This window comes from Geospiza fortis, unplaced genomic scaffold (assembly GCF_000277835.1).
Source record: "Geospiza fortis unplaced genomic scaffold, GeoFor_1.0 scaffold666, whole genome shotgun sequence".
Classification (NCBI taxonomy): domain Eukaryota; kingdom Metazoa; phylum Chordata; class Aves; order Passeriformes; family Thraupidae; genus Geospiza; species Geospiza fortis.
In genome coordinates, this window is record NW_005054470.1 from 170,724 (window position 1) to 180,125 (window position 9,402).

Here is a 9,402-nt window from a genome sequence, read left to right on the forward strand (position 1 = left end):
ATTCCTGTAGAGGTCCCTGGGGAAACACTGACCCCCTGGCAGAGCTCTGTGGGCTCTCTGGACCTCTTACATTTCCTGATACTCTGCTTTACACAAACCCTTAACCATTTCCTTCACATGAAGTGAAAGTGCTCAGCACAACAACGCTGCTCTATTTTGGTCTTACTGGTAGCCACCTCTGCCATTCTTCAACTGTAGGATGCCCACCTGCCAGCTTAGGAAGTCACTCCTCACTAAATCCCCCTATAGAAAAGTGTTTTGGCTTCTACTTCTGGCAAGGATATAAAAATAGTGCACTGCTGCATGTGTTCAGGCTGAAAGGGTGGGAATCACAGAAGCCAGACAAAGCAAAAACAGTGAGAAGTCTGTGTTCAGAATAATTAGAGTATGAGTGGGAAATGCAAAACTGAAACTGTTCAGCAATGTCTCCTCCAAAACAAGAGAAGAATAGGTTAATAATAATAATAATAATAATAATAATAATAATAATAATAATAATAATAATAAATAATCTGAAAGTATTTCCTGTAAGAGTAAGCAGAAATTCTCTTTAAAAATTTACAAAAATGAAACTCTAATAGTAAAGTGAAAAGTAGGGATCTTGTTCCCTACATGTAATTTCCAAAGGATGTCCTGATGTGGAGTTTCAATATTTGGCTTTGTGATTTTGGCTGTACAGCTTGGTAATAGGTACAGATCAAATACTATTATTAGTTTTAAATCTATTTACACATCTGGAAGCAAAAAAGGAATCTGTTAGGTGTTGTCAGTCAAACAGAATGACTTTGTCAATGCCACAGCTTTACAGCCCAGCTACATTTCATTGCTGTAGCCCTTGTGGTGGGTGCTGGCTGTAGCTGGAACTGCCCTGTTGTTGGTACCTGTGCCACAGCAGACTGCCAAAAGTGATACAGGATGTGCCCCTCCCTCTGCTCCAACAGGGATTTGACTGCTGTAACATTTTCAGCTCTGCTCAGTTGAATTTTTCCAAGGAAATCTTGAGTAAATGTCACTGTGTTTATTTGCACATTATTACTCTTTGAAAGCACTGTTCTTTCACAGAGTAACAATTTTCAAAAGTTTTCAGAGTGCACAGCAGCTGATAACCACAAGCTATGATAACCACTGCTTGTTTATCATATTGTAAGTACCCAGCTCTACCAGAACTGTCAATTGCTCTGTTAGCTGGCAGTTTTGTAATACATAGCTGTTCAAATACTGTTCCATAAAACCCTTCTAAAGCAACTTGAAGCAATTATTTTCAAGAAAACAATTACTTTCCAAATATTTTAAATATTTTGGTAATAGTATTTTTCTAATTAACTGGGTTTTCTTTAAGTAATCTAAATGAGTTATGTACATTGGATGTAAAAGATATTCAGGCTCTTTGTTAGACTTGGGAAAGCACTGAGGTGTCTCAAAAATACACCCTTCTGTACCTACCTGTAACCATGGAAAGATGTAAAAATGTCTCTAAAATCGGGTTTTGAGTTTGGAGCAGAGCTGGTCACTAGTTTTCTTTAGAGTTTGTGTATATAATGGATGTTGGGTGAGTTACACTAATGAATGAATGTAGGGTCCATATTTGTTGTCTATTTGTAGTCACTGTTATTTAGAGTCATTATTTATGCTTGACATACATAAATATAATTTTTCCCAAAAGAGAGGAAGAATAAGCTTGATGAGGGTGGATTGCCTCTACAGAAATGGAACTGCCATTGCGTGTTGTGTTCGGTATGACACTCTTTTTTTTAAATTAAAACTTTTTTTTTAATTAAAACTTTTTTAACAACTAAAGCATGTCCCAAACTCATATAGCTGTAGCCTTAGCAAAAAATCAAGTATTGAACAGGCTTAAATTTCACTGAAATTCCATGAGTTAATATGCTGATCCTTCAGAAAAATGTCTTAAGAAAGTCATTAGAAACCTCTATGGATTAAGATCACAAGTTTTTCCAAGAAGAAAATATTGGAGACTTGAGACTTACTGAAGCTCAATGTGATCTAGTTTAAGAAAAAATGTCTGTATGGATTAAAAGTTCTTCCCTTGCAGTGAGAAGAAGGCACCCAGTCCTTGCTGCTGCTCCTTCTAGAATGTTGTCCAATATCCCGAGCTGCCCAGCAGGACTAGACTGGCAGAACAGACAGGATAGCTCTTGAATGACTGATGCCCTCCTTAGGAGAAGTGATAGATTCTTCCTTGTCACTGCCAAATACTTCCTTACACTCCTTTTTGATTTTCTAGGAATCAACATTTACATATGATAAGTGGAGATAGATGAAAACAAGAACAGACTACTGGGAAACCACAAAAATATCCACCTGCTCCTCTCTATGTTCACTGAGCTGTTGCTTTATGATCCTATGACTACCTGCAAATTCTTTTGCTGGCATGAGCCAGTTGGTTTGAGTTCAGCCAAGTAAAATGCAGTTAGGCAGCTGGGAGTGTATTAATATAACACTTTGGACTTTTCAGTAGGAATTATGACCTGGAGATTCTCACTAAACTACTACTATTAGCTAGCTTGGCCATCCTAACACTCTTGAAGAATTTTCCTTTTCTGTCTCTCAAGCCTGAGGCCTGATTTGCTTTTCTTTTGGAATTCATCTTTGTCTGTAATGGGAAATGGAACAGGGAATTGTTATTTCAACTTTGTCCAGTGCTTTGAAAATGTAAAATATTTTTTGGAAACTGCTTGGTACAATTGCCCATATTCTCCTCAGGGAAACTAAAACAACATTTGCTCTCTACAGCCCTTATGGGAGCATTCAAGGAGATTTCTCTTCCCTTGTGTCCACAGAAGGCAACTGGATGTCTTTACTGCCAATTCTGATGGAAGTCACTGATTCAAGAACCCAATTTATGGGGAGTCTGGAATGTTTGGTGGATTTCTTCAGCTGATGTACTTTAATGTTTAGTGGGAATCCCTTCTTTCTGGAATGATTCCCCATTTGTCATTCTTATTTTCTATTTTGCATGGTGTTTTCATTTCAATGAATTATTTTTCAAATGTGCACCATGTTTAGAGATTTGATTGATTTAAAATTCATAAGTACTGGATTTAGATTTCTTAGCATGTAGAGTGTTTAATGCCCTAAGCTGCAGTTTCCTAAAGTAACATAAGTAATTCAAATACAGTGGTGACAATGTTGTGCATTTAACAGAATACAAAGAGGGGGGTTTAAGTTCTTAGATCTCTTGCTGTGAAGTACCAGTAATCCTGTGGTAGTCAACATCTGTGCTGTCTGGATGTAGTTGGTCTTGGGTTTAATTTTTTTCAGCCAGCAAGGAAAGAATTATTCCTGTGGCAACCAGATCCTGCAGGCCTAATACAATTTCTTTGAAGTTACTACTGAAATTGCTTGCTACATCCTTTTGTTGTTGTTTTTCAAAGTATCTCCTGTTGCATAGATTGTCAGTTTAAAGGAATGCAAAATGGGTTACCAGGATAGGAAAATCTCTGCTGTTTTAAAGCTCTAATCTTACAGATGAGTGTGATATGCAGTGCAAATAAGCTGCACTGCACATCACAGCTTTTCACTTTTACAGTTCTTAATAACAGGCAAGTGTAAAACCCTTTCCATTTAGAATATAAACCTAAGGATATTATATGTAAATAGCAGTACATTTTGAATCCAAGAGTACCCTTCTGATATCAGTTAATTAGCTACACAGTTCTGCTTCATTCATTGAGTTACTTTATTTCACATGGGAATTGTTCAAAGGTGCATCAGGAGAGGTTCCAACTGGACATTAGGAGGCATTTCCCTGCCAAGAGTGTGGTCAAGCACCAGAAGGGAGATGGTTGATGCCCCAAGCTACTCAGTGTTTTAGAGGCATTTGGACAGTGCCCTTAATAACTTGCTTTAATTTTTGCTCAGCTCTGAACAGGTCAGCCAGCTAAACTGGAAGATAAGTTTAGGTCCATTCCAGCTGAAATACTCTATTCTGTACTGTCCTATATCATTATTCCATTCCCATAATTACCTTGCTCCACCTGCCCTGAAAAATAGGAATAGAATAGTAAGCACAGTACCTCATTTTTTAGTAACATCTCTGTTTGCAGATTTATTTTTCAATGTACCATATTGAAAGCTTTAAAAAAAAATATACATCAGTGGACAGCTGCTGCATTCTAGGCACCTAATTATAATAATTCATTACTTTATAAAAGGAATAATTCATCCTTTCAGTAAAGGTGGCTGGCTCATTCATGAGTTGCTTTGCAGACTCCCTCTTATTTTTCACTTGTTAGTCATCTGGAGTGAGCAGATGTTTTGTGCATCCCCCTCTTTTGTCTTTTGACATTTAGATATCTGTGTAAATAAGCATATCTAGGAATCCCCAAAACCTGCCATAATCAGTAACAGAATTGCCAACAGATTTAGGCTCCTCTGTCATTTGCCTGTTTTGGACAACTTTTTCCATAATCCTACACCCCTTTCCATTCTTTCCAGCATTTCTTCTTATCATATCTTTAAATATCAAAAGTCTTTTTAAAATGCTGACCTTAATTATCAAAAGTGATCTTTAATTTCCTATGCCTCAGCTTTTAAGTGCCCAAATAAAGCGTGAATCTTGATGAGCTGACTTTTTTCCCTTGAAGCCTGTTAGATTCCCTGCTAAAGACTGAGATACCACAAAATCCCTTGGTGCTTTGAGCAATTTCAGTCAGTGAATATTGAAGTGAAAGTGAGATCCTAGAACTCCATCACAAGTACAAATTGAATGAAAGAGTACAGACACAAAAGATACAGAGCTTTGAATTTACATGTACATTAGAAAATGTCTGATTGCTTTTTTTTCCCCCTCTGGCCAAGTTCTATTTGCAAACTGAAATGAAGCAAGATCAATGCCATGTGCAAAAACTTAAATGGCAGCTTTTGAAAAATTGTCCCATTAACCTGATGAGTTTCTAATTACAGTAAGATATAAGAGCTTTTTTCCTCATGCTATGTAGGATTTTGTCCTAACAGGTTTTTTTTTAAAAGCTACCCTGCTGTTAAAATAATTTAACTGCAGTGTTTGAGTATAATTTGTCCTATATTTCTTTTGCTTTCTCTGAGGAGTTACATAACTTTTTCATTTCTAATGAGGTTTCCTAAATATAAATTGTGATGTTATATTATGCACCTCCTTTGGCTACAAACCAATTAATTTGAAGTGGTTCAAGGCCAAAGAGAAGTTTAGGATCACATTCTAGCATTCCTGGTGAAAGATTTGTTTATGTACCTTTAAAAAAAAATGGTTTAGTGGTTAAGTCCAGCTTCTGTTGGAATTGATCTTATCCTTTAAATTCATATAATACTCTAAATTAATAGAGGATTGTTTTGAACTACATGACCTTGTGTTACTTAGATGCTGTTTGAAATCCATTTGTATAATAGCCAAAACGTTATTTTACTTCTCTAAATCAGGTAACTTTAGCCATTTAAATGACTCTTTAAATCATAAGCAGGATTAACCTGGGAAGAGATCAGTAAAAGATCAACCTCACTTTACCCCTAAAGCTGTGCTTCCTTGTGTTTAAGTATATCCCATCACTGCTGTCTCCCCAGATCCTTGAGCCAGACAGAGCTTTGCCTCCTCATCCCAGGACTGTCATTTCTGTGCCCCAGCTTAGCCAAGTGGTAGGGCTGATATTTGGGAATATCAGGAGGCCTGGAGAACAAAGCATCTCCCTGTACTGATTCTCCCCTGCCTCTCTCCCCAGACCCAGAGCTGTCATCTCCCTGCTGTATTTTGGCACTTCTCCTCACCAGGAGATGAACCTGCAGGCCTACAGATGGTGTGAGGAGGCACAGGACATAATCTGCCTTGCAGCACAATTTATCCCTTCTGCTGCACCTGCCAGCTCAGAGCACTGATTCTCAGAGCAATCCTTCTGCCTTTTACTGCCCTGTATTTCATGTGGGTGTATCACTGATGGTTTTGTCACCATTTGAGAAATATTGCTCTTGAGAATCTGAGTGCTTAGAACTTGTTCTGTGTCAGCATTATTCCAATGTGTGGACTACATTCTTTCTGAAAAATCCTATTTAGATAGCTATGTATGGGTTTAGTATGATTAGCCTAAGGATGCCAGACTTGGAAAATGATTCAGTGTTTTAAAGAATTTCACAGCTTTCCAGTGACCATTTCTCAGTTTTCCCCAAAGAAGAATTCAAACCCATCCTTTCCAGTAATTTTGGAAATAACAGATGTGCATTCTTCAGTAACAATACTTTCATTTTCATTTGACAGTTCTATGAATCTGACAGTAAGTGAAAACCACTATTTTTCATACCACTATTTTCTGTCACAAAGGTATCACTTCTGTTCATGCACAGGTTCACTATTCATTTATCCATTACCCATTTCAGTACGAATGCCACAATTCTAGAGTTGTTCACAATAAGCCTCTCACATCTAGAAATCCAAGTATAAAATCCTAAAGAAAAAGGTTAAGTTTTAGGTTCCCTGCTCCCCCAGTGTGGATTTTCTGGGCAGAGGGAGGGATTAGAGGGGCTGTATAACCTGAGCCCTGCCTGCTGAGCTGAACTCCTGGCTGCATCATGTGCTGGCAGCCGTGCAGCTGCCTCTACCTGGCTGCATTTCCTGCACCTTCTTTGGTACATCACTTCATCCAAGTTTCCCTATCGCTGCCCAAGAGTTCAATATAATTTCTGAAGTTTATTAGCTTCCTAAAATAGATTGGTGGGAATGCTCTTCTTCTTTAGTATTTGTAAGTAGCCTCAGATACCAAAGGGACTGGATGCTTTAGGGGGAAAAATTGCTGGGACACCTGACAAACAGCAACAGGTAGTGCTGCTCTCCTTCAGCAGAGTTTGTTCCCTTTCATGAATGCTTATGTTGCACAAGCAATTGCAGCATTTCACTGCATCAGCACTGTTCCTAATCCTGATTTGGAAACATCAACTGTTAGCTTGACAAAGCGTGACACATGGCATGCTGAAGTGTTTTCAGCTGCATTCACACAACAAATTGTGATGGCTCCAGAAGAGACATTTCAATTGATTGTATCAGTAAACTACAACCCACAAAGAAAAAGACATGTGGCCAACCCGAATAAAGCATCATCAAATCACAAATAATAGATTAATTGTCACAATTTCAGCCTCATTTTTAGAAAAACTATTCTGCAGGGGAAAAATATCCTGTAATTTCTAGATGGTTTGCCTGTGATGAATCAGAAGTCCAGCCCTATGGAATGAAGCAGTTTACAACATTTCCTTGATTTCTATATGTAGAGACTGTGTGACTTTATTCTTCATGTTTGTGCTTCAGAATGAGGGCTTGGTAAGTGGTGAAAATGTAGGCTGTCCCATGCAATTGCTCTTTCTCCAGCTTTTGTGAGACATGGGCCTATTCTTATTTGAAAAAGACTTCTGTATCTTCTCCTAGACCAATGCCAGCAAACACAAGCTCCACATTACTTCATTTTTTCTATTTCCTCTGGTAGTTACTTCATTGGGAAGTGCTACACCTGCTTGACGGTGAAGTGCAAATTTTCTGCTTTCATAGTGAGGCTGATGGCACACAGGGGGAATTCTAACCTCACTGAGACCATTAAGGTTTCAGAGTAAGTAAATCAGGGTACAATCTGACCTAATGAGAGTAGCCACTAGATCATCAATTCTGTGAGCGGGCTGCTTTTCCTGTTGTCCACATACCCACAAGGAGCTGCAATGTTTTCTCAGAGATAACTAACAGGAGATAAGGATTGCTGGCCATGACACTTCAGTGGCTCAGCAAGGATGTGGGTTGTTTGTTAAGCACCTGAAACCTGAGTTACTTTGTAGAAGATCGAGGACATTTTCTCCCCCAGATTTAAAACCCCCTGAATAACCACAGCAAAATGACCTACAGCAGAAGCCCTGGAGAAAAGAAGTGTGCTAGTTTCAACAAATCAATTTATTGTCAAATAATGTCTATGCTAATATACACCTTTTTGCCTTGTTAAGGCAGCAACTTCTGACTAGGAAGCTTTCATAACTAAGTTACTTCATTTTTTTCTTCTGAAACCATCAGTAACAAGGTAGAGTTGGCTATTTGATATCAGAAATTAAAGCCTTTTAATGGCTCATCTTACACAGCTGGCAAATAAAGACAGTTATTAGTCACAGATTTTTTTTGTGTGCAAGCACATGCACAAAAAACACAGAGCTTTTCTTCTTTTACCTCACAGTAATGGGGTGATGTGCACTTAAAATGAAAACTATGTAAGCCACTGAGTGTAAGCATGAGTGACAACAAGTGTAGTGTTCAGTTGCTTAACAAAAAGATTTTTTTCTGAAAGACTAGAAAACCAGGTTAAGACCAAAAGCAGATACCATTAAAGAAATGCACAGTGGCAAAGAGAATAACTCCCTCTGTAAACAGGCCATCCAAATTTCTCCTTTTCTCTACAACAGACACTAAAACAGAGTAACCTGTGCACATGCTCACATAACGAAAAAAAAACCTCACCAGCCAACTGGGGAATTTAAATCCATTCATCTTAATCCAATACTGATACTTCCTCAGGCACACACTTAATACACAACTGCCCTAAGCTTTTGACAATCTTCAGCCAATAGGGCTCAAATATAAAATCACAAAAGCTGGAGATGAAAGAACCTAGTCAGTCAATTTGTTAAACCATTTGCTGTGTTATTTGGGCTCCCTGTAGTATACTGTCAAATACACTTCTGATCATCACTTGGACTTTTGATGTCATTTGGATTCTGAATGACTTTGCTTCACACACAAATGAATGGATTACACTCATCCTTCTGTGGGTTATTAATCTGTCCTGTTCAAGAACACTTGTTAGACGAGGGCTTTGACAAAATTAAATAATTCAAGTGTTTCTTGTTTTCTGAGAAACCCCTTCATTTCCACTCACAGGTGCAATTTTCTATATAAAATGAAACCCCTTTTCTTCTACTTAACACACGCAAGTATGATTTATGAAACGTTACTCAGGTAAGACAAGCTTATTTTACACTTTATTTACTCAGGACAGAACACTGATGGGAGAAATAAATGAGATAGACAGGATGATCCATAGCTGGAGACATGACTTTGTGCCACAGCCAGAAAGGGCCTTTAGCATTACAGACCATTGATCTCAGGAAAACGGGATGTGTGCTGGATTGAGCAACTGGAACAAACCACGCAGAGAGGCTGCTCATGCTGGCATCTGCGAGAAGAGGTTGGTTGGCTTTGAAGCATGAAACTGGCTCTAGGCTGAGCACCTGCCTACCATCCCAGGCACTTGTTGCATCGCCCACAGCGCTTTCCCTGCGCCGGCTGGGCAGCAATACACCTGCAAGACGACAAGAGGAGCATGCTGGCTGCCTTGGGTTATAGGAGACAGCGCAGTGAATCACTGTGGGTTTTTTCCCCCCCCAGCCAGC